Source organism: Narcine bancroftii, chromosome 7 (genome assembly GCF_036971445.1).
Source record: "Narcine bancroftii isolate sNarBan1 chromosome 7, sNarBan1.hap1, whole genome shotgun sequence".
Classification (NCBI taxonomy): Eukaryota; Metazoa; Chordata; class Chondrichthyes; order Torpediniformes; family Narcinidae; genus Narcine; species Narcine bancroftii.
Window position 1 is genome coordinate 201,529,670 of NC_091475.1, and position 25,039 is coordinate 201,554,708.

At 41.6% G+C, this 25,039-nt stretch overlaps 1 protein-coding gene and 1 long non-coding RNA gene across 4 annotated transcripts in view; both read right to left on the minus strand.

Moving 5' to 3' along the window:
* LOC138739616 (uncharacterized) overlaps positions 1 to 4,433 on the minus strand; it is a 105,244-nt gene extending 100,811 nt beyond the window's left edge. Inside the window, exon 1 of the long non-coding RNA XR_011342342.1 lies at positions 4,370 to 4,433. This is a non-coding gene — a long non-coding RNA (uncharacterized lncRNA). The remainder of the gene's footprint in view (positions 1 to 4,369) is intronic.
* Positions 1 to 25,039, minus strand: part of LOC138739615 (P2Y purinoceptor 8-like) — a 56,056-nt gene that overhangs the window by 19,248 nt on the left and 11,769 nt on the right. The window contains exon 2 of one of the 3 annotated variants that reach the window (XR_011342341.1): positions 18,895 to 19,001. The exons of the other annotated variants lie outside the window; for them this stretch is intronic. The gene's annotated coding sequence lies outside the window, so the exon portion shown is untranslated. Of the gene's footprint in view, positions 1 to 18,894; positions 19,002 to 25,039 lie in introns of those variants that run through there. 3 annotated transcript variants of the gene reach the window in all.

Consider the following 25,039-nt stretch of genomic DNA (forward strand, 5'->3'; position numbering starts at 1 on the left):
CATGATGTAATGGTGGAGTGGACTGAATGGGCAAAATGGCCAAACTACACTCTTACTAGGCCATGAGTCATCGGAGTAGAAAACGGTCATTCAGCCCATCAAATCTATTCAATCCATTTTCCCACTCAATTCCACTGCCCTCCCATCTTCCCATAACTTTTCATGCCTTGGCTAATCAAGAACCCATCGATCTTTGTCTTAAATGCACTCAACAATTTGGCCTCCACAACCATCTGTGGTAAAAAAAAATTCCACAGATTTACTACCCTCTGGCTAATGAAATTCCATCACATCTCAGTTCTAAGAGGGCTTTCTTCAATCCTGAAGTTGTGCTCTCTTGCCCTGAATTCTCCCACCATGGGGAACAGCCTTTCCACATTTACTCTGTCCAAGCACTTCAACATTCAAAATGTTTCAGAGAGATCCCCCCCCCCCCCATTCTCCAAAATGTTAATGAATACAGGCCGAGCCACTAAATGATCCACAAGCAATGCCCCTTTCTTCACGTAATCAACCTTGTGATCCTCCTTAGAAACAACTCCAAAGTCAGCACATTCTTTCTTAAATGAGAAGCCCAAAACTGCACCCCATACTCCAAATGAGGTCTCACTAGTGGCTTATAAAGCTTCAGTATCACATCCCTCCTCTTGTATTTGATTCATCTTGAAATGAATGCCAGCATTGCATTTGCCTTCTTCACCACTGACTCAACTTGCAAGTTTACCTTCAGGCTATCCTGCACAAGGTATTCCAGGCCCCTTTGCATCTGGGAATTTTCACCCCATTTAGAAAATCATCTGTCCATTTATTTCTTCACCAAAATGCATGACCATACTTTTTCTGACAGTCAAACCCAAAGATCCTGAGCTGTTCTTTCCGTATTCCAGGATGGAGACTGAAACCTTGGTTGAAGGGTTACCAACAACAACCTGGCACTAAATGTCACCAGAACTAAGGAGCTGATTGTTGATTTCAGGAAAGGAAAGCCAGAGGTTTATAATCCACTGATCATTGGGGGATACATTGAATGTAAAAAGAATCTTAAGAAAGAAATTAGAAAAGCTAAAAGAAGGTATGAGGTGGCTATAGAAAGCAGGGGTGAAAAATAAATCCAAGGGTTTTCTGCAAATATATTAATAGCAAAAGGAGAGTGAGGGATAAAACTGGCCCATTAGAGTATAAGAGCAGACAACTGTGTGTGGACCTAAAAGAGATGGGGAGATCTGGAACAATTTCTTTTCTTCGGTATTCACTAAGGAGGGATATTGAATTGCGCAGGGTAAAGGAAGCAAAGAGGGTAATTATGGAAACTATAATGATTAAGAAAGAGGAAGTACTAGAGCTTTTGAAACATATAAAGGTGGATAAGTCTCCAGGTCCTGATGGGATTTTCCCCAGGACCTTGAGAGAAGTTAGTGAGGAAATCGCAGAGGCTCTGACAGTGGTTTTCAAATGTCATTAGAGACGGGTATAGTGCTGGACGATTGGCATATTGAACATGTAGTTCTGTTGTTTAAAAAGGGTCCAAGGACTAAGCCCAGCAATTATTGGCCTGAAATTTTGACGTCTGTGGTAGGTAAATTAATGGAAAGCTTTCTTAGAGATAGTATATATAAGTACCTGGAGAGATGAGGTCTGATCAGGGAAACTCAACACAGATTTGTACGTGGAAAGTCATGTTTGACCAGTCTGGTTGAATTTTTTGAAGAGGTGACTTGGAATGTGGATGAGGGTAGAGCAATGGATGTTGACTATATGGACTTCAGTAAGGCCTTCGATAAGGTTCTGCATGGAAGGTTAGTTAGGAAGATTCAGTCATTAGGTATTAATTTTGAGATAGTCAAATGGATTCAACAGTGACTGGAAGGAAGGTGCCAGAGAGTTGTAGTGGATAACTGTTTGTCAGGCTGAGGCCAGTAACAAGCAGTGTGGCTCAAGGATCTATTGTTGATTGTAATATGCATTAATGATCTGGATGATGGAATGGTAATTGGATTAGTAAATATGTGGATATTAAAATAAGTGGAATTGAGGTTAATGAAGAAGGTTTTGAAAGATTGCATAGAGATTTGGACTGATTAGAAGAGTGGGCTGAAAGATGGCAGATGGAGTTTAATGCTGTGTGAGGTGCTTCATTTAGGTAGGAATAATAAAAACGGGACATATGTAGTAAATGGGAGGGCATTGAAGAATGCATAGAATACAGGAATTGGGAAGTGATGTTAGGCTGTTCAAGACATTGGTGAGGCCAAACTTAAAGAATTATGTGCAGTCTGGTCACTGAATTATAGGAAGGACATCAACAAGGTAGAGATAGTGCAGAGAAGATTTAAGAAAATGTTACCTGGGTTTCAAAATCTAGATTTCAAAGAAAGATTGAGCAAGTTAGGTCTTTATTCTTTAGAGTGTAGAAGGTTAAGGGGAGATTTGATAGATTATGAAAAGGATAAATAGAGTTGATGTGGATAGGTTTTTTTTTTCTATTGAGAGTAGGAGAGATTGAAACAAGAGGTCATGAGTTAAAATTTAAGGGGAAAAGTTTAGAAGTAACATGAGGGGAACTTCATTACTCAGAGAGTGGTGGCTGTAAGGAATGAGCTGGGAGAAGTAGAGGCAGCAGGGTCAATTTTGTCATTTAATGAAAAATTGGATAGGTAGATGGATGGGAGGGGAATGGAGGGTTATGGGCAGGGTGCAGATAAGTGGGACTAAAGGAGAGGACAGATACACGATCCTTTATCCGGACATCTAAAATCCAGAAAGCTCCAAAATCTGACAACTGGAGAGAGAGACCAGCAGCACGAGTCAGGTGGGCAAGGGACTGGCAGCGTGAGCCTGGCGGTCAAGGGGGGAGACTGGCAGCATGAGTCCAGCAGGTGAGGCGGGAGTAACTGGCAGCGCGAGTTAGGCGGGCGAGGGCAGGGGAGTCTGGCAGTGTGAGTCGGGTGGTCAAGGGGGGGAGACTGGCAGTGTGAGATGGGTGGGTGAGGGTGGTGAGAGACCGGCAGCGCAGGTCGGGGGGGAGACCAGCAGCGCAAGTCAGGTGGTTGGGGGTGGAGACCAGCAGCGTGAGTTGGATGGGCGAGGGGGGGGGAGAGACTGGCAGCACGAGTCGGGCAGGCGAGGCGGGGGAGAGACCAGCAGCACGAGTTGGGTGGGCGAGGGGGGAGAGACGGCAGCACGACTGGAAGGGGGGTGGGGTGGATACGGAAGCTCAATTCAGGTGGTTTTAAATCTGGCTTTCCGAAATCCAGAAAAATCCGAAATTCAGAACACACTGTCCACCAAGGGTTCTGGATAAAGGACATCCCAACACCTGTATTCAATACTCTGATTTTTGGAGGCCAACATACCAAATGCCTTCTTCACCACCCTATCTATATGTGACTCCACCTTCAGGGAATTATGTACCAGAATTTCTAAATCCCTTTGTTCTACGGTACTCCTCAATTGTCCACCATTTAACGTGTATGATCGTTTATAATTAGTCCTACCAAAATGTAGCACCTCACACTTATCAGTCTTAAACTCCATCTGCCATCTTTCAGCCCACTCTTCTAACTGGCCTCTATCCCTCTGCAAGCTTTGAAAACCTTCCTCACTGCCCACAACACCACCAATCTTAGTATCATCTGTATACTTACTTATCTAATTTATCACCCTTTCATCTAGATCATTAATATATATGACAAACAGCAATGGATCCAGTACCAATCCCTGAGGCACTTCACCAGTCACCAACCTCCAATTTGACAAACTATTTTCCAACACCCACTCTCCGGCATCTCCCATTCAACCATTGTTGAACCCAGTTAACACCTGCTTTTTTGCTTCAAGCTCAAGTAAAAGGATCCGACCATTTGTGCCTGACCTGCTGTGTTCCTCCAACTTCTCACTGTTTGGGAAACTCTGCCTGTGGAATAGCTGTAACCTTCCAACTAGATTATTTAAGGATACAATCTTACAAAGAACCAGTGCAAATTAGTCCAAACATCTAGAATGCAACAGCACATTACTCTTCAGAACTCTGTTGTACTATGGAGTATACAAGCAAAGTGGAATTTTACTTCTAATTTAGAGCCTGCTCAACCAATCTTATTGCTCAATAGCACTTTCTAGCAAAATCAGAATATCCCTTCAACCCATTAATGTCCAAAATTCACTTTGAGTGAACTTAATAACTCATCCACCACAGCTCTCGGGAATCAAGAATTCCAATTGGTCACGACTCTCCCAATGAAGTCTCTTATCATCTCAGTCAAAAATGGCCAATCAATTCTGAAATGTATCCCCTTCCACCTCTCCAATGGTTCTAGGCTGCTCAGCTAGAATATACATCCTTCCTGTATCAAATCTTGGAAGAACTTACCTTTTGGATAAGATCTTCCCTTGTTCTTCTAACCTCTTGAGAATAAAATCCTGGTCACAATCTCTCCTCATGCTGCAAGCTCACTGATACTGAAACTAGGAAGCCAATAGTGAAAGAGCTATTTGTAGCAAAGAAAGAACTTGTGGCATGAAATCTTGCTCCAAATCTGATTATTTATATTGCAATAACTTGGCAAAGCATTTCCCAATGCATCCTGAAAAAAGGAACTGGTTCCATAATCATTTTGAGAATATCACTGCTCAAAACGGTTCAAAGGTTTATGCTTGTGATAAAGTGAACTTACCTGTGCCTTAATATTTGGCCAATGAGTCCTGGTCTATCATGCAACAATGATCCCAGCTCTCCAACTTAGTTGAGACTGATATCATTTACTGCAAGCCACTCAAAGTCCTGGATAAAAAAAAACACCAAAACTTTTCCTAGAAAGTGTACCACATTCTCCAGAAGGGTAAGAAAATGAGGCCTAAATTCCCAGGACTCTGGTCCTAGTTCCAAACAAGGCCTACATCCCAGGACTCTGGTCCTAGTTCCAAACAAGGCCTACATCCCAGGACTCTGGTCCTAGTTCCAAACAAGGCCTACATCCCCAGGATTGTAGTTCTTGTTGCAAAGTGTCCAAGAGGATGAGGGTGATCACATCAAGGTATGCAAAATCCTAAAAGGAATAGATCTGGTGAACACAGAGAGTTTTTTGACGAGAGGAGGGGATTTGGTAACCAGAAGACGTAGGCTTAAGGTGAGGAGGGAAAAATTCAACAGCAACCCGAGGAGGGTAGTGAGTGCACGGAACAGGCTGCCAGTGGAGGTGGTTGAGGCAGGTACCATTGCAACAGATATTTAGATAGGCGTAGAGGGATATGGGCCAAATGGAGACAGGTGAGACCAGTGTAGATGACAGGTTGGAGGTGAAGGGCCTGCTCCTATGCTGTGTGGCTCTATGACAAGCACTGGTTGTAAAACAGGAGCTACATCCTGAGGATGAAGGTCTCAGTTGCAAACAGGGTCTATATACCCAGGCCCCAGTTGCTCTCACTCCTTTCTTTGAACATGTGACATCGTTTGCCTACCTAATGCCAGATTCTGCAAATAGATACTATATTCTGAAAAGGGATGTTATGACCAAGTCAAAGGAAAAGGATGTGTTCAAAATCTCGGTGAAACCCTCTTCTTCAATGTCCGGTCTTTTGTGATTGATGGATTTTGTGCTTTGCGTTCTCTTTCATTAAATGGTGGACAGCACTTTGGGGCAACGTTCTGTTGTGTGCTTAAAATGTGCCATATAAATAAATATCCAATTCCATTCAACAAACAGAGCAAAGGTAGTCAACGAAATGATCTCCCAATCAGCATCAATGTAGGTGGGACCACAACCGGACCACCTGATGCAGTAGATAACCCCATGCAGATTCACAAGGGAAGTATTCTCTCGACCTGTTCTTGTGTGCGTTTTATTTGCCTGTTCTTGTGGGTTTTATTTGGACCTGTTCTCCCGCTTTTTCGACTTAAAATATTTTTGACTTATGATGGGAGTCCCAGAGCCAAACCCCATTATAAGTTGGAGTCTACCTGTACTAGTCATCTTTTTTGCATTGTAACTCTATAATCTGTAATTGTTCTCTTGTCCTTCTTGCTGGAGCTGTATGAAGGTTAGACTGCTCATTGGTAGGGCTGTATGAATGTTAGACTGCTCATTGGTAGGGCTGTATGAATGCTAGACTGCTCATTGGTAGGGCTGTATGAATGTTAGACTGCTCATTGGTAGGGCTGTATGAAGGTTAGACTGCTCATTGGTAGGGCTGTATGAAGGTTAGACTGCTCATTGGTAGGGCTGTATGAAGGTTAGACTGCTCATTGGTAGGGCTGTATGAAGGTTAGACTGCTCATGAACGAGCGCTTTTTACTGATTGATGTATAATGGGATAAATAAACTTAAACTTAACATTTAAACCATTGTAACACATTCAAGAGGAAGAATGAAGCATGTGTTAAATAAAGGAAGCTGGAAACAGGAAGGACAGGAAATGGTAGCCAGGAAAGAGCTTAAGAAATGACTTAGGTGAGCTGAAAAGGGGCATGAGAAGGGGCAACATAGGATGTTCTGTCTCTGTGCTACTTGGGTTGATTAAATAACTTAGAGATGCAAGATTTAAATGACAAAAGAGACTTTACTTACTGATGCCTTCCACCATCTCAGGAAACTGTTATCACACACACACACACTCACACACACACACACACACACACACACACACACACACACACACACACACACACACACACACACACACACACACACACATATCCCACAGTGGTGCACTGCAGTTAAAATAGTATATTTCCATGCTAAATGTCTAAATCAGTGGTTCTGAACATTTTTCTTTCCACTCAGATATCACTTTAAGTAATTCCTATGCCATCAGTGCTCTGTGATTAGTTAAGGGATTGCTTAAGGTTGCTCTAGACCCAATTGTTACTGAAATATTTGGCTTGAGAAAAGTTGTCATTGGCCCATTTCCTTTGGAGTTCTGAAACCGTGCACATAACGAGTCAATGAGGTACGATTAAAACAGAGGTTTTCAAACTTTTTCTTTCCCCTCACATCCCACCTTAAGCAATCTCTTACTAATCACAGAGCACTAATGGCATAGGGATTACTTAAAGTGGGATGTGAGTGGAAAGAAAAAGGTTGAGAACCACTGGTCTAAAGGTTTTAAAAAATTAAACGTTTTTTAAAAACAATTAAATTAAAATTTAGATCGCTGTGAGACCGGCCAAATTCCTCCAGAATTTCTGTGTTTTTACTATAATCACAATATTTGTAGATTTTTGTGTTTCACTACATTGTACTTTTTAAGATATTGGTAACATTAAAGTCGGAGCCATTAGACAAGTAATTGAAGAGTTCCAGCATTAAAGTCTGCCTCGGGATCTGTGAAACTACTTGCTTGTTTAAAATTCATCTATCATCCTTACCTGGTCTGAGTCCAGACCCATCAACATGCCTGATCCTTTACTTATTTTCAGTTCAGGCGAAATCAGAGATCGAACCTAGGATTCAGAAGGGTACAATACAGGAATAGGCCCTTTGGTCAACAATGTCTGCACCGAACATGATGCCAAATTTAACAAAACCTCTGCTGCTTGTCCATAATACACAACCCTCTTCATCCGTGCAGATTCATGAATCAAGGCCTTTTAAATGCTACTATTGTATCTGCTTCCACCATTACCTCTGTAACCCATTCCAGGCACCTACCACTCTCTGTATAAAAATTACACCCTGCACATCTCCTTTCAATTTTGCCCCACCCCCCCAAATTTCAAGAACTGCTTGGATCGAAGGTCAATCCAGAGGACCATAAGAGTGGCAAAAAGGATCACTGAGGCCTCCCTCCCCCCAACAAAGGGATCTACTGGGATTGTTATCTGAAGAGGGCTCGCAAAATTGTTGGGGACCCCTACCACCTCGCACACAGCAGCTTCCAGCTATTCTCAAAGGAAAAGAGATGCAGGAGGATCAGAGCCAGAACCACCAGGCTGAGAAACAACTTCTTCCCACGGCCAGTGAGATTGATGAACTTTTCATCTAATCTCTCTCAGACTCTACTATTTATTTAACAATATTTATTTATTTTATATATGTGCTGCACTTAAATCACTTGTAAATATGTGTGTTGTGTCTATAATCTGTGTTTACATGTTTTTCAAGAGAGGAGATAAGAAAAACTGTTTTGTCCAGTTGTACTCATACAGTTAAATGTTAATAATAAGCATGTCTCGAGCATTTGATATTTCTACTGAGGGAAGAAGATTCTAACGGTCTACCCAAGCTATCCCTCTCAGAATTTTTAAACTTCGAGCAGGTCTCTCCTCAGACTTGCCAGTCCGGATAAAACACCCAACTTTCTTGAACCTCTCTTTATCCCTCAATACCCTCGAATCCCGGCAGCATCCTGGTAACTCTTCTGCATCTTTTCCAAAGCCTCCGCATCCTTCCTGGGCTCATCCAGGCTAATCGTATTGTTTGCATGAATGAAAAAGTAATTGGTGTAACTTGTCAGAAGTGTTGACTGCAGAGATCTTAAACCAGATTACATGATATTCATCTGCCAATCCATTTCATTGAAACAGATGATACAGTGAATAGCTTGTTCGTAATCTGCCACGTGCAAATTGATGGCTCATTCCCTATTAATAATAAATTTATTTCATTGGTTAAAAGCATTTTGGAAATAATAATATGAACGCCCTTTCTTTTAGGGCCATTTATTTCTTTCCTTGTCTGCCATGAGCTGTGGTTAAGCTGATCTGATACTGTTGGAAGGGTTTCATCCATGTCTGCAGACGACAACTGACAGAAAACCTACACATCATAGAACATTACAGCAAAGAAACAAACCCTTCGGCCCTTCTAGTCTGTGCCAAACTATTATTCTTCATTGCCCCATTGACCTGCACCCAGTCCATATCCCTCGGAAAACCCTTCCTGTCTGTCTACCTGTCCAAATTTTTCTTAAATGTTAAAATTGAGCTTGCATTCACCACTTCAGCTGACAACTCATTCCACTGCCCCACCAACTCTGTGTCAAGAAGTTCCTCTTTATGTTTCGCTTAAACTTTCCCCCTTCACCCTTAACTCTCTGGAGGTTTTTTTTTAATCTTACCTAACCTTAGTAGAAGTAGTCTACTTGCATTTATTCTATCCAATGTTGAAAGGCCAAGGCAGCATAGATGGGGCAAAATTGTTTCCCATGGTAGGGGAGTCAAGGACAAGAGGGCACAACTTCAGGACTGGAGGATGCCCATTTAAAACAGAGGGGAATTTCATTGACCAAAGAGTGGTGAACCTCTGGAATTTGTTACCATGGGCTGCTGTGGAGGCCAAGTCATTGGGTGTATTTAACGCAGAGATTGATAGGTATATGAATAGTCAGGGCATCAAAGATCATGAGGAGAAGCCAAGTGAGTGAGGCTGAGTGGGAGAATAGATAAGCACAGGATGGAATGGCAAAGCATACTCGATGGGCCAGATGGCCTACTTCTGCTCCTATACCTTATGACATTATCCCCCTCATAACTTTGTTTACCTCTATCAAATCTCCCCCCATTCTTCCAAACACTTGGGAATAACATTTTAACCTGTTTAACCTTTCCATGTAACTCAGTTCCTCAAGTCCAGGCAACATCCTAATAAATCTTGTCTCCATCCTTTCCATCTTATTGATATCTTTCCTGTATTAGGTAACCAGAACTGCACACAATACTCCAGATTTGGCCTCACCATTGTCTTGTACAACTTTACCATAACATTCCTATATTCAATACTTTGATTTATGATGCCCATTGTGTCAAAAGCTCTCTTTATGACCCTATTTACCTGTGATGACACTTTCAGGGGAATTATGCATTTTTATTCCCAGATCCCTCTGTTCAACCACACTACTCAATGCATATACAATTTAGCATATACATCCTACCTTGGTTTGTCCTTTCAAAATGCAACACCTCACATTTGTCAGAAATTAATTCCATAATTTTTTCAACTGGTTCCGATCCCTCTGCAAGCACTGAAAGCCTTCCTCTCTGTCCAGTACATCTCAATTCTTTGAAGGAAACATCTCAATTGTAAGCTTAAGTGGAGATCACATATCACATGACTTAACAGTTTCAACTGCATTGGACCATTACATCAACCTAACACAAGATTTTAATTAATTTTAATATTTGAAACAAAATGGATATATTATGAATTCAAATGGGACCCAATGTTATTACTAAGCTTCCAAGATTAGTTTTGTGTAACATGGAAAAGGTGAAGATCAATCTCTTGAATATTGATCTGCACTATATAAATGGACAAGTAAATAAAGGGCTGGACTGTGATCAGATATGGATTCAAATCACACTATGGCTTCTGCAGAACTTAAATGCAAATATTTAAGTTAAGTCTGGAATTTAAGAACTCACCTCAGTATGGTGTCTGCGAACCAACTGAATCGTGGGGAAGGAGCAGTTAGTGAAATGATATTGCTGTGGTAGCAACCCGGGTTCGAATCCTGCGCTATCTGTTATCAGTTTGTACTTTCTCCCCGTGACCCCTTGGATTTCCTCTGGGTGCTCCAGTTTCCTCCCATGCTCCAAAAGCCATACGAGGGTTGGTTGGTTGCATGGTCACATGGATGAAATTGGTTGGCTCAGGCTCATGGGCTTGAAGGTCTTGTTACTGTGGTGTATGTTCAAATTGGAAAAAAAATTAAAGCATTCTGATTCACTAAAATGCTTCACGAGAAGGAAATTTCCAATTCTTTTCTGTGACTCCAGGTTTCTTTAATCAAACCCCGCCCGTGAGCCATGATTGTTAGATGAGTCAGTGATGCCGAGATTCTGGGAACAAACGAAGAAAGTTGGGTTGGGCAGTGGCTCTGCGACCGCGGGGTCTGCCCCAATATTGCGGCACCTATAATTGGCAGCAGGCCACGAGGGATTGCAAACTCCAGGGAAGCAGAGGATCGACGCAGGACACAGAAAACAGGGAGAACACCCATCCTTCCCGGTCTGAGAAGGAGAAGCAGAGGCAACGACCCACGGGATGGTGACCACAGCAGCGAACTAGTGAGGGGTTTTGTAGCTGATGAACACACAGGCAACTCTAGGCGTGGAAACCGCGCAGGCTGCGGGCTGCTAGAGATTGGCTGAAGAGCTACCAAGTATTGGAACTGGGATGTGAGAGGGTGTCGAAGGCACTGAGGGCTTCCTGATTGTGTCAGAGATACAGATCTGGAGCTCAGGATGCTGATAGTTTGGACGGGACTCTGTGTGGCTCTGGGGACTGCAGCGGCACTGGCGGTGAATCCACAGACATTCGATAACTCTGAGGGGAATCTGTTTCACTTCTCTTTCTTTGATTGTAAGAGGCGTTTCAGGCAATTTCCGCTGATGACGGATCCGTCTGCCTTATGGCAGATGAAAGCAAATTCTGTGTAATATTGCACTATCTTTATTACATGACAATGAAAGAATCTTGAATCTTGGTTGCGTGATTGAATGTCCGAGGGTTCATCTAAGCAGAGGTAATATCTCAAGCTTCTGGCACAGGTAACTGTGAAACATGGACCAGGAAGATTTCATTTTTAATGCAGAATAACTTCCTACTTAGTTGGACCACAATTGATCTCATTGCTGTGGATTTGAAACTCGATCAGCATGGAGCTGTTTGTCCTCTGTTTTTTGTGGCGAGTTCAGGTGTCATAACGTATTTAGGAAAGGGAGTGAGTTGGTTTGCTGGCACAAATTGAGGAAATTCCTGTCTGTTCCATTAGTTTGGCTTATGATCTCACCATTAGCCATCACCCAAGACGTCACCTTCATGAACCCATTGGAAAGCGAACAGACATGTGTAATAGGATCATTCTTGATTTTTTCTTACTCATCCCCAATACCTTACAGAATAGTTGTGAATGATTCTGTTGTTTCTTTTTTCTCCAAAGCCATTTCCAAGAGAGCCTTGGAAATTAATCTCAAACCGTTATCTCCTGTATTATCCTGGAGGATGATAATCCTTGACAGGTGATGCCACCAATATGACCTAAAGTAACCTCTGATACCTACTGCCTGGGATTCAGTTCAGGAAGCTCCCTTGGATCCTTTGCTCAAATTCTCCCCTGCTGACCGCCCATTCAATGTCTTCTATAATTTTCAGCTCTTCTGAAATGCATCCATTTGTACACTAACTCACTCACTTGCAGTCTGGAAATGCATTGATTTTAAAATTATCATCTTTGTTTTTAAAACCCTCGGAGATCTGTCCCTGTCTTATCACTGTAGCTTCCTGAAGTCCCAAATATCAAGGTTTGCCCAGTTATGACTGGCTGATTTTCAGCCCATCTTCACTGACAATCATGGCTTCCACTACCAAGACCCCGCCTTCTAAATTTCTCCTCTCTATCTCCCTCCCTCAAGATATTTTTTTAATGTGCAGCTCTTTAATCAACATGGAATATAGAATATAGAGTACTACAGTAAATTATAGGCCCTTTGGCCTTTGATGCTGTGCCAACTTATATATTCCTACCAAAAAAAAATTAAACCCTCCTGACCTCGTACCTTCTATTTTTCATTCATCCATGTACCTGTCTTGGAGTCTCTTAAATGCCCTAAATCAGAGGTTCTCAACTTTTTACTTTCCACTCACATCCCACTTTAAGTATTCCCTATACCATCAGTGTTCTGTGATTAGTAATGGATTGCTTAAGGTAGTATGTGGGTGAAAAGAAAAAGTTTGAAAACCACTATTTTAATCATCCCTCGTTGATTTGTTATGTTCACGTTTTCGTAACTCCAAAGGAAATGGACTAAGGACAATTTTTATCAAGCAAAATATGTCAGTAACAATTGGGTCTGGAGTAGTGATTCTCAACCTTCCCATCCAACTCACACACCACCTTAAGCAATTTCTTACAAATCATAGAGCACCTATGACATAGGGATTACTTAAAGTGGGATGTGAGTGGAAAGATAAAGGTTGAGAACCACTGCTGTAGATGTTCTCGAAGGTGGGGAGGATTTTACCTGTGATGTCCTGGGCTGTGTCCATGACCTTTTGCAGGGCTTTATGCTTAGAGGTATTGGTGTCCCCATGATCCAGCTGGTCAACACTCTTTTCACTGCACATTTGTGGAAATTATCAAAGATCTGGACACTTCTGAGGAAGTAGAGATGCTGACGTGTTTTATTCATGATGCCCTTCATGACTCGAGAGTGCTTTGGAGAATTTAAATAGAAACATCAACCCTCATGAGCCACATCTTTTTCAGATTTTAGGACTGGGCACGGATTCTCAACATTTTTATTTCCACTCACATACCACTTTAAGTATTCCCTATGCCATCGGTACTCTGTGATTAGTAAGGGATTGCTTAGGGTGGTATGTGGGTGGAAAGAAAAAGTTTGAAAGCCACTGTTTTAATCGAACCTCATTGACTTGTTATGTGTACAGTTTCTTAACTCCAAAGGAAATGGGCCAATTATAATGTTTTCTCAAGCCAAATATTTCAGTAGCAATTGGGTCTGGAGCAGTGATTCTCAACCTTCCCTTCCCACTCACATCTCACCCTTACTGATCACAGAGCACCGATGGCATAGGGATTGCTTAAGGTGATCTGTGAGTGGAAAGAAAAAGGTTGAGAACCACTGGCCTAAATGGTCTAGCTTCCACCACCACTCCTGGCAAGGCATTCCAGGTATCCACAACGCTCTATGCAAAAAACTTACCCCTAAAATTTTCTCTCTTAATTTTGTTTTCCTATTCCAATATCAGGTAACACCACTTAGGATCAAATTTTTCCTTGACTCCATTTGCACAATGTGTCTTCAGATGTTTTAGCACATTAAGGACAATACATCGTTAAAGTTTTCCAATGATCTGGAAATGAAATTGAGGCAGCCTTTGAGCTGTACTTAAGAAGGGAAATAACTCCCTTCACTCAATGAAGAAAATTAATGTGTTCAAAACACAGAAACATTGGAGGAACTTAGCCGGTCTCGCAGCATCCACAGGAGGTAAAAATATATCACCGATATTTTGGGCCTGAGGCCTTCCTCAATGTGTGAGTGAAAAAAACCACAGGTGTTTGAGTTAAAGGCTGGGGTAAGAAAGGGGAGAGGGAATAGTACAAACCAAACAGACAGAAGGTATTAATTGGATATTATAGGAAGGAAGGTGAGTGTTGATTTTGGTTCTGTGAAAGAAGATAGAGGGAAAAGGGAAGAGAGAGAGAGAGAGCGAGAGAGAGAGAGAGAGAGGGAGAGAGAGAGAGAGAGAGAGAGAGAGAGAGAGAGAATGGCAGAGCTAGTGGAAAGGAGACAAGGGGAAGGAGATGGGGTCTGTTTCTTACTGAAATCGGAGGTCAATGCTAATGGCTTCTGGTTGGGGGTATTGGGGGCATTATTGACAAGGAAGTGATGAATTTTTGATCTCCTGGACCATCCCTCCACCCACCAAGTCCGCACTGACCATTTGTAGTGAAGTAATGTATTAAGCTGACTGCTTGCTATTGCTGTAGATTGGCTCCACCCTACTGGTAATGCAGATGGTGCAACTTATCCCACTGATCAGTTGAGGTGGCTTCTACTGTTAATAGAAGCCTATAGTATGATACAAGACTGGTCCTTACTTATGGCATATCAACATTATCCACCTATTTTACTTTCACTAATTCTACCCTAACCCACTTTTTTCTCCCACATTTTCATTTTGATTATGGGCTCAGAAGAAATGTAAAAAATAAATGCAAATCAAGTTCTTAAATTCAGTTAACAATCTTCAACATGAATTTAAAAAATCACTAGTAATGTTCAGATATACAGCTTTCAATTAGCCCCCTCAAGGGAGGAAATTGGCCTGTATGCTCCCCCAAACTAACCAATGTGGTTGATTCTTCAAAAGCTGAGAGTATCATTTATGCTGACGCAGAGGATGATTTTAAAAAGCGCATTCTGCATCAACCAGATTTGGGCTCGGTGAAGTCAAATTTGCAAAGTATTCGCTGGTAAATGGCTAGGGATGTTGTCTTCATGAGGAGAAATGGTCAAGCCATGCAAAGACATACTCACCCTCACAGTATGATGGCTTAAGGGTATTGCCCCTTACTCCTGCACTCAACCCTAGGCAAGGCAAAACTACAAAAGGAAGGTCGCAACAAGGCATCAGTTCAAACACGAACCAGGAAACCATTCTGTATCTGATGATAAATCAGTAATCCTCAGGAAATCAAATATATTAAATCTAAATAAGTTTTCAAAATCAATACATAGAAGAACTGGCGAGAGAAGGGACAATATTGGATCTCCTATTAGGGAACGAGATAGGTCAGGTGACAGAGGTTTGCGCGGGCAAAACATTGGGTCTAGTGATCATAATACTATTAGTTTTAGGTTAATAATGGAGAAGGATAGACTGGGCCTAAGGTTGTGATTCTTGATTGGAATAAGATAAATTTTGAGGATACGCAGAAGGATTTAAAGGGTGTGGATTGGAGTCATTTATTTCCAGGGAAGGATGTAACTGATAAATGGAGGATATTCAAAGGGGAAATTTTGAGAATACAGAGTCGTTAAGTCCCTGTGAGGATTAAAGGAAAGGTTAGAAAATATAGGGAGCCTTGGTTTTCAAAGGATATTGGGAACTTGGTTCGGAGGAAGAGGGATGTGTACAATAGCGTAGAGACAGCAGAGAAAAGATGAGTGCTTGAGGAATATAAGGAGTGTAAAAAAAATTAAGAAGGAAATTAGAACAGCTAAAACGAGATATGAAACTGCTTTGGCAGGCAAGATAAAAATAAATCTAAAGGTTCCTACAGGAACATTAAAAGTAAAAGAATAGTGAGGGATAAAATTGGACCCCTGGAGGATCAGAGGGTAGGCTATGTGGGAAGTCAGAAAAGATGGGGGAATTTTACATGGTTATTTTTCTTCAGTATTCCCTAAGGAAAGGAATAGTGAACCAGGTGAAGTAAGGAAATCTGGTAGTGAGGTCATAGATAATATACAGATTAATGAGGAGGTAGTCTTGGCTATTTTAAAGAGAATAAAGGTGGATATATCTCTGGGTCCTGACAAGATATTCCCTACAATCCTGAGGAATGTTAGTGGACAAATAGAAATACTCTGACAGAAATATTTAAAATGTCACTGGCCACGGGGGAGGGTGGCTCATGTTAAAAAAGGGTCCAAAAGTAAACCTGGTGATTATAGGCCTGTGAGTCTTACGTTGGTGGTGGGTAAATTAATGGAGAGTTTTCTTAGAGATGGTATATACATGGATTGATCAGGAGTAGTCAATAGTTTTGTACATGGTAGATCATGTTTAACAAAACTTATAGAGTTTATCGAGGAGGTTGATGAGGGGAAGGCAGTGGATGTTGCCATATGGGTTTAAGTAAGGCCTTTGGCAAGGTTCCACATAAGAGGTTAGTTAGGAAGGTTCAAGCATTAGGTATTAATGTTGAAGTAGTGAAATGGATTTAACATAGGTTGGTTGGGCGATGCCAGAAAGTGGTGGTGGAAAACTGTTTGTCAAATTGGAGGCTGGTAACTAGTGGAGTGCCTCAGAGATCACTATTGGGTCCATTGTTGTTTGTCGTATATATATATTAATGATCTAGGTGATAGGATGGTAAATTGGATTGGTAAGAATGCAGATGATACAAAGATTGGTGGGGTTGTGGGCAGAGAGGAATGTTTTAAAAGCTTTCATAAGGATATAGGCCAGTTAGAAAAGTGGGCAGAGAGATGGCAGATGGAGTTTAATCCTGACAAGTGTGAGGTGCTACACTTTGGTAGGACTAATCAGCAAAGGTTAAATTAAATAGTAGACAATGGAGGAGTGCAGTAGAAGAAAGGGATTTAGGAATTCTGGTATATAATTCCCTGAATGTTTAGTCATATGTAGATAGAGTGGTGAAGGAAGCATTTGGCATGTTGACCTTCATTAGTCAGAGTGTTGAATACAGGAGTTAAGATTAAAATACAGTCTCAAGATTCGGGGGAGTAGATTTAGGACAGAGATGAGGAAAAATAGTTTTTTTCCCAGAGAGTAGTGAATGTTTGGAATTCTCTAACCAGGGAAGTGGTTGAGGCTGCCTCATTAAACATATTTAAAATTCGGTTAGATAATTTTTTACATGATAGAGGAATTAGGGGATATGGGGAGAAGGCAGGTAGGTGGAGTTAGGTCATAAATTAGATCAGCCATGATCGTATTGAATGGCGGAGCAGGCTCGATGGTCCATTTTTGGCCTACTCCTGTTCCTACTTCCTATGTTCTATGTTCCTATGTCATGTTGAAGTTGTATAAGGCATTGGTGAGGCCAAATTTGGAATATTTTGTGCAGTTTTTGTCACTGAATTATAGGAATGATACAAACAGAATAGACAGAGAAGATTTACAAAAATGTTGCCTGGGTTTCAGGGTTTGAGTTATGGAAAAGATTATACAGGCTAAGACTTTATTCCCTGTAGCATATAAGATTGAGGAGTGATTTGACAGAGGTATGAGCAGGACAGATAGTATCAATGTGGACAGGCTTTTTCCATTGAGAGTGGGGGAGATTTAAACAAGAGGACATGGATTTAGGTTGAAGGGGGAAATAGTTCAGGGGAAACATGAGGGGGAACTTCTTAACTGAAAGGGTGGTTGGAGTGTGGAATGAGCTTCCAGTTGAAATGGTAGATGTGAGTTCAATTTTAATATTGAAGGAAAAATTGGATAGGTATATGGACGAGAGAGGAGTAAAGGGTTATGGGCCGGGTGTGGGTCAATGGGTCTAGGTGTTTGGTATGGACTAGAAGGGCCGAACTATCCTGTTTCTGTGCTCTATTTGTTATATGGTTATATAATATGGTTATAGCTACTGGTTACCCTTTATCCACAGCACATATTATTTCGATTAAAAAATAATGTAGTCAAACATGATCTTCCCTTTTACAAAAACCATAGTGAAAACTGTCTTGTTATAAGTTCAAGTTCATTTATCATCTGATTGTACAAGTACAACCTGATGAAACAGTGTTCTCTGTTCCTTGGAGCAAAACATGCAAACACAATCAGACATAACAAACATTAAACCTTAAAATATTACAGAACTGTACAGGCCCTTCGGCCCTCCATGTTGTACCAAACCATATAAAAGTGCAAGGCCTTCCCTACCCTATAAGCCTCTACTTTCCTTTCGTCCATGTGCTCCTAATATTTCAGCCTCTACCACCACCCCTGGAAAGGCATTCCAGGCCCTTTCCTTACCATTTTTTCCTTGTCCTAGTGGGACAAACCTGTCCTGGACCCAGCTCAATTGTTCCCTTAACTTCCTCCACATTGCTTCTGTCCTCTCCCCCTTGAACATCTCTTTCCAATTAATATTCCCTTGTTCCTGTCTAATCCTTTCATAATGAGCTCTTTCCCCGTTAATTACTCTCCTGTTTAGCCTGGGTCTGTCTTTTTCTATAGCTCGACTGAAGCTAAGGGGGTTGAGAACACTCTCCCCAAAGTGCATCCCCGCCAAAAGGTCGACCACTTGACTCAGTTCATTACCCAGGACCAGATCCAGTGCGGCCCCTCCTCTCGTCGGCCTGTCCACATACTGTGTCAAGAATCCTTCTGGAACGCACCAAACAAATTAAGCCCCATCTATCCCCTTTGCAGTCAGGAGGTCCCAGTCAATATTAGGGAAGTTAAAATCTCCCATGTCTACAATCCTGTATTTCCTGCTTCATTCTAAAATCTGCCTGCTTATGTGCTCCTCAGTGTCCGGGAGACTATTAGGGGACCTATAGATGACTCCCAGCACAGTGATTGCTCCTTCCTATTTCTGATTTCCGCCCACACTGACTTAGTGGACTCGCCTTCCTCAGTACAGCTGTGATACTAATCCTTAAGCAACAATACCACTTCCCCCTTTTCTTCCTCTTCTAATTTTTTTATAAAACAGCTATACCCCTGGTACCTGGAATCATCCAGTCCTGTCCATCCTCCAGCCAGGTTTCAGTAATGGCTACATCATCATCGTTCCATGTTCTGATCCAAGCTCAAAGTTCATCCCCTTTATTCCTTATACTCCTAGCATTGAAATAGACACATTTCAACTTTCCTGACTAGTTGCATTTATAATTTTCCCCCTTCCTGTCTTTCCTCAACATAGGAGTCATAGCATCTTGCTTTTGCCCTATTACCCAAATTTCTGCATTCATTATATGATTCCCACCACCACCCCCTCCTCCCCAACAGCTCTAGCAAACCCTCCTGCCAGAATATTTGTCCCCTTCCAGTTCAGGTGCAGCCCATCCTTTTTATAGAGGTCTGACCTTTCCCAGAAACGATCCCAATGATCTAGAAATATGAAGCCCTGCCCCCTGTACCAACTCTTCAGCCATCGCCCACAACTTTCTATTAGTACCATGTCTAGTGCGTGGGACACACCAACAAGCAATGCATTCGCAGGACAAGTATACATATAAAAATTAAATCAATATTGTTTAATAAATCGTAGCATCTATTTTGGTTAGTGTGAGTAGTTCATTTTGTTGTTCAGTATTCTCACTGCCTGTGGGAAGAAACTATTTCTCAGTTTTGTGGTGCTGACTTTGATGCTCCTGTATCACTTTCCCGACAGGAGTAGCTGAAAGATGCAGTGTTTGGGTGCTAGGGGTGCTTAACAATTTTGCGTGCCCTCTTCAGAGATGATCCTGGTAGATCATATCGATGGTGGGGAGAGAGACGTCAGTCATCCTCTCTGCCATTCTTATAGCCCTGTGGATTTACCTCTGATCCGCTTCTCTACAGCAACCATGCCACACAGTGATGCAGCCGGCCAGCATGATCTCGAAAGAGTTAACTACCTCCCTAAGGCATGTAGTTTCATGCTCTGTTCCCCTTCTTTTTGAATAAAGAAACTACAATTTGCTATTTTCAAGCCTATGGAACCCTTCATGACTTGAGAGTGTTTTGGAGAATTTATACTCTCGTGAGCCACATCTTTTTCAGATTTTAGGTCTGGGCACTGATTCTCAACCTTTTTATTTCCACTCACTTATCACTTTAAGTATTCCCTAAGCCATAGGTGCTCTGTGATTAGTAAGGGATTGCTTAGGGTGGTACATAGGTGGAAAGAAAAAGTTTAAAAGCTACTGTTTTAATTGTACCTCATTGACTCGTCATGTGCATGGTTTCAAAACTCCAAAGGAAATGGACCAATGATAAATTTTCTCAAGCAAAATATTTCAGTTACAATTGGGTCTAGCGCAAATGATTCTCAACCTTCCCTTCCTACTCACACACTACCTTAAGCAATCCCTCATTGATCACTGAGCAACGATGGCATAGGGGTTGCTTAAAGTGGGATGTGAGAGGAAAGAAAAAAGGTTGTGAACCACTGGTCCAGGGTGATGTCTGTCAGCTCTCAGAGGCAGGCCCTCCTGTAAATCTAATAATCTGCTCAGTACAATTTCCCTGCCGATTATAATTTTCCTGATTTCCTCCTTCTCAAAGAATAATGATTTCTGGGACTTCACTTGTATCTGCTGATACAAAATATCTCTTTCATTCAATTGTGAACTGTTTGTTTTCCATTATCAGCTCCCCAAAGTGATGGTGGGACCAATCACATGATGCCAAGAGAAAAGGCAAGAACAATTATACATGTTGATACTCTCGACTGCAGTTACAGCTCTCCCGATTTTGCAGTTTATAAAGTTTCTTCGGTCAGGACACAAAATTGCACATAATACTCCAGCTATGGTCTTATCAATTTGTTCCTTAACTCAAAGCATTCTGTAATGAAGACAACATTCAATTTACCCTTTAAACTGATCACTGCACTTGTGTTAGGAATCAACACTCTGCGTTCAAAGAATTCCATAGAACATTAACATTTCCAAAGCTCTCACCATTTCAAAATGTTCCCTGTGTCCATCACCCAAAATGTTCAATCTATCCCTCCAAGTTCTTTAATTAATGGGAACAGCTTCTTGTGTCTTATTGTAACCTGCCAGCGATGACCTTCTGCACCTTTTTTTTTGAAAACTTTATTTAAAGACTTTAATGAAAATACAGTTAAACATAACAAAGAAAAGTGAAGAACAAATTTTTATATAAAAAAAACCCCACCCACCCTCCCATCCCTTCAGCCAGCTCCCTTAAGGGGAGCCAAATATAAAAACAATGCAATTAATATAAAGAATATTTCAAAGTATTTCCAAATTCATATACTCCAAATAAGGAGACAACATTTTAATAAAAATTGAATAATTATCAAGCAAATTACATGTAATTTTTTTCATAATAATATGTTCTCAATTCATTATCTTTTCAAGTACTAGCTACACATTTTCGTGCTACAGACAGCACTAGACATACAAATGCAATTGGAAATTTATCCAACTCTGGTCCTCCCAAAGAAATCATATATTTCAACAAAAAAATCGATGGGTCTATGTCATACTGAAGGCAAACATTTTGTGTTCCCACATACAGCAACAATGCAACCTGAGCAGATACCAATCATTCTGAATCTAGGAACTATAATTATAACCAAAGCTCAAAAAATATTGGAGTGGAGCAAAAGGAAGTGCAGAAATTTATGAAAAACATTATTAATATCAAAACAAGTTTATTGTCATTTGTTTGCCCAAGTACAACCCGACAAAACAGAGGTCTCCAGTCCTTGAGGCAAAGCATGCAGAGATACAACCAGACATAAAGTATATAGAGACAAACAATACATATGTTAGATAAGTGTTTCATTTTTCTGGATGTGTCCCAGCAAGCGATGATCACTCTCAACCACAAACTGTCACCCATAGAAGAATTTGTGGAATTTCTCACATCCATATACGACAGCCAATAGCTCCCTTTCGATATTGGCAGATCGGGTCTCTGCTGTTATCAGGGCTTTTGAGGCAAAGGTTATCGGTTTTCCTTCCTGCACCAATGCTGCCCCAAGGCCTCTGAAGTGTCTACTTGTAATGTGACTGCTATTTTTTCTGTCGTAGGAGCTCAGTTCTGTTTCTCTGCAGACCACTTCCTTAAGCTTGTCGAGATCTCACTGGTGTAATGGTGACCACTGAAACTCCATATCCTCTTTCATCAACTCTCTGAGGTTGGCTGTGTGGTCTGACATGTGTGGGGTGAAGGAAATCATGTACTGGTCCAGGCCAAGGAAGCTTCTGAGTTCATTTATGTCATTTGAGTGTTCCATTTTAGCAATGAGTGTTACCCTCTCTGGGCTTGGCCTGATCCTATCAGGTGTGTCCACCATTCTGAAGAATTGGCACTCCTTTTCCTTAATGATGCATTTGTCTGCATTGAGTTTGATCTTGTTCTCTCCATGGCTTCATGTAGGTGAAAGTCGTGGGTTTTCCCTTATCTACCAAAGACCTGGATGTCATCTGCGATGCCGACAGTGCCCTTGGATCCCCTGTAGGTCTCATCTATCTTTTGCTGGAAATTGTCTTGGCTCACCTTGAGGCCGAAAGGTCATCTCCAGAACTTGTACTGGCCAAAGGGAGTATTGAACATTGTGAGCAGTGTCAATTCTTCATCCAGCTTCACTCCAATATCGATTCTTTGCATCTAGTTTGTTAATGATTTTGGATCCCACTGGTTCAGAAGTGATGTCTTCCACCCTTGGTATTGGATAGTGACCTCTTTTGACTCCTTGGTTTAAGTCTTTGGGGTCCAGACATATCCTCAGGCAGCCATTCAGTTTTTCCTGGAATTCACTCAGTCAGTTGGCTATCATTTGTGTTTCTTCCATTCCTCTGAGCTCCTGCTCTAGCCTTTGTTTCAGCTCTACTCGCACTTTCTGTGGTGCTTGGATTATTGTTTTGCATTCTGGGTCTATGGTTATGTGCTATTTGAAATTTCCAAAGCACCTGACTGTGTCATCAAAGCATTCAGGGTACATGTCCATGAGCCCAGCCTTGTTTGTGATCAGAGGCTGTTGCTCAAGCGGGTTGTCCTCTTGGACATTTCCTTCTCCCTGATCTCATTGTTTACAGAAATTAGCTATAATTCGTGACAATTATTCAGGCCTAGTATTGCTGGTTCATCGGCATAAACCACGAAGGATGTGCATATAATGTTCTTTCTTTCCTTTACGTCTACCTTTTAATTGGACTTTTCCTAGTTGTTTAATCACAGGGCCACCATAGACTGTGAGGGTGACATTTATGGCATCTAGTTTGCCTTCCTCCACCATGTTTTCAGGGATGGTACAGTCTGAGCGGGAGGACATTACTTTGTGATCCAGTGTCCAACTTTATTTTCAAGTTGAATATTGTCAGTTTGTTTCCGATGTTTCTTTTCACTTGGATCTTGGTGTGCAATTCACTTTTTCTTCCCTTTCTTGGACATCTCAGGAGGAGTATTGTTTTGATGCCGAGCGTCAGTGAGTCAGAATCACTGATGTTGTTTCCCTCGACGTGGTGTACTTTCCTTCTGTATACTTGTTTTCTCTCTCTTTTCATGCCAAACCTACACATCTTTTCCCAGTGATTGACATTTCCACAAGTCCTGCACTTCAAACCATACGAAAGGCATTTCTTGTGGTCCTTGTAGTCTGTTGCACCTCCTACAGTTCTCAGATGTCTGCGACTTTCTCTGCGTGCACTTTATGGCATTGACCCTTATATCTCTGTGCTGCATGTTAGCCTGCATGGAGAGGGATTGAATTTGCCTCCTAGTGGTCACAAAGGCCCTGGCTGCGCCTATGGCATCTGCTAGTTTCAAACTGTCTTTTTCTATCTGCCCTTCAGGATGAGCACTTCCCCAGATTAGTTGGTCGACTCTTCTCTCTATTTCTTTGAACTTGAATTTTGCTGTCATGTTCTTCAGCCTTGTGAGGAAATTATCTACTGACTCGTCAGGTTCTTGTTTTAATCCCTGGAACTCATATCACTTTATTCTATGGTTGGATTTTGGTTCTAGATGAGAGGAAAAATTTTCAAATATCCTTTCTGGGTTATTTTCTTCCCCTTCAGCCAGCTCCCAGCGAGATCTAGTCCTCGCTCCCCCGTCCAAAGAAGGACGTAACTAATCTTTTCCTCCGGTGTAGCTCCCTTGAGGAAACTGTTGAATGCCAGGTTGCACATCTGCTTGAACTTTTTGAAAGCCTTTATGATATTATCGGCTTCCCCGTCCATGAATAAAGGCAATGCTGCTGCTTCTCCAGCCCTGATGATCAGATAATGGTGTTTTTACTTTGTTTCCTTCTCTGTGTTTATTTCCATTTTTTTTTTCTGTATGGTGTGGGTTTCGATCTATCCTACCGATACCACCTTGTTGTCCCTGGGTTGTACCTTCGGAGGTCTTAGTAAACATAGAAAGGCTTATAAGTTTAACAGCACATTTCTTTACTCACATTTAACTACTGGGTCACGTACTGATACAATGCCTTTCACTGCACATGCACCACTCTCAAGTGTGATGTGGCTCTTATAATGTTAATGTCATGCTCTAGCAGAAAATAGTCCCAGGTTTCCTCTGTATATAACAATCATGTAGAGAGCTGGATTCGAATCCTCCGACTTCGGTCAGGAGTTTGAACCTTCTCTCCGTGACCTGCGCAGGTTTTCTTCGGGTTTCAAAAATTTACCGGGGTTGTAGGTCATTTGGGTGGCACGGGATCATGGACCGAAAGGGTCTGTTTCCTTGCTGTATGTCTACGTTTTCCTCCCAAGTTCCATAAACGTATGGGGTTGGTAGGTTCGTGGGTATAATTGGGAAGCATGGGATACCTTGCCCAGAAGAGCTTTCAACCATGATGTATCATTAAAATAAAAATGTAAAAACATTTAAAAATCTGGAATAAATCAATTTAAATTGAAAGCTGAAATGACAAAGCTAAAAAGCCCCTACGTGTCTCTAAATGATATTGGAATTTCTTCCTCTCATTTGGGGAGTTCCATTCTGCAGTATCAGATTATTAATGAAATTTACTAGGCGGGGAAAACCCTCAAGAGTGGTCCTAATAATTCAATCCATTTTATTGATTTGCCGAGCCCATTTTGGCCCTAAGGGTTTGCACTGTCTACGAGTAGATTAGACGGCCGGCCCCTCCGTTTGGATCCGGCCCCCATCGGTCCTGATTATAAACCCTG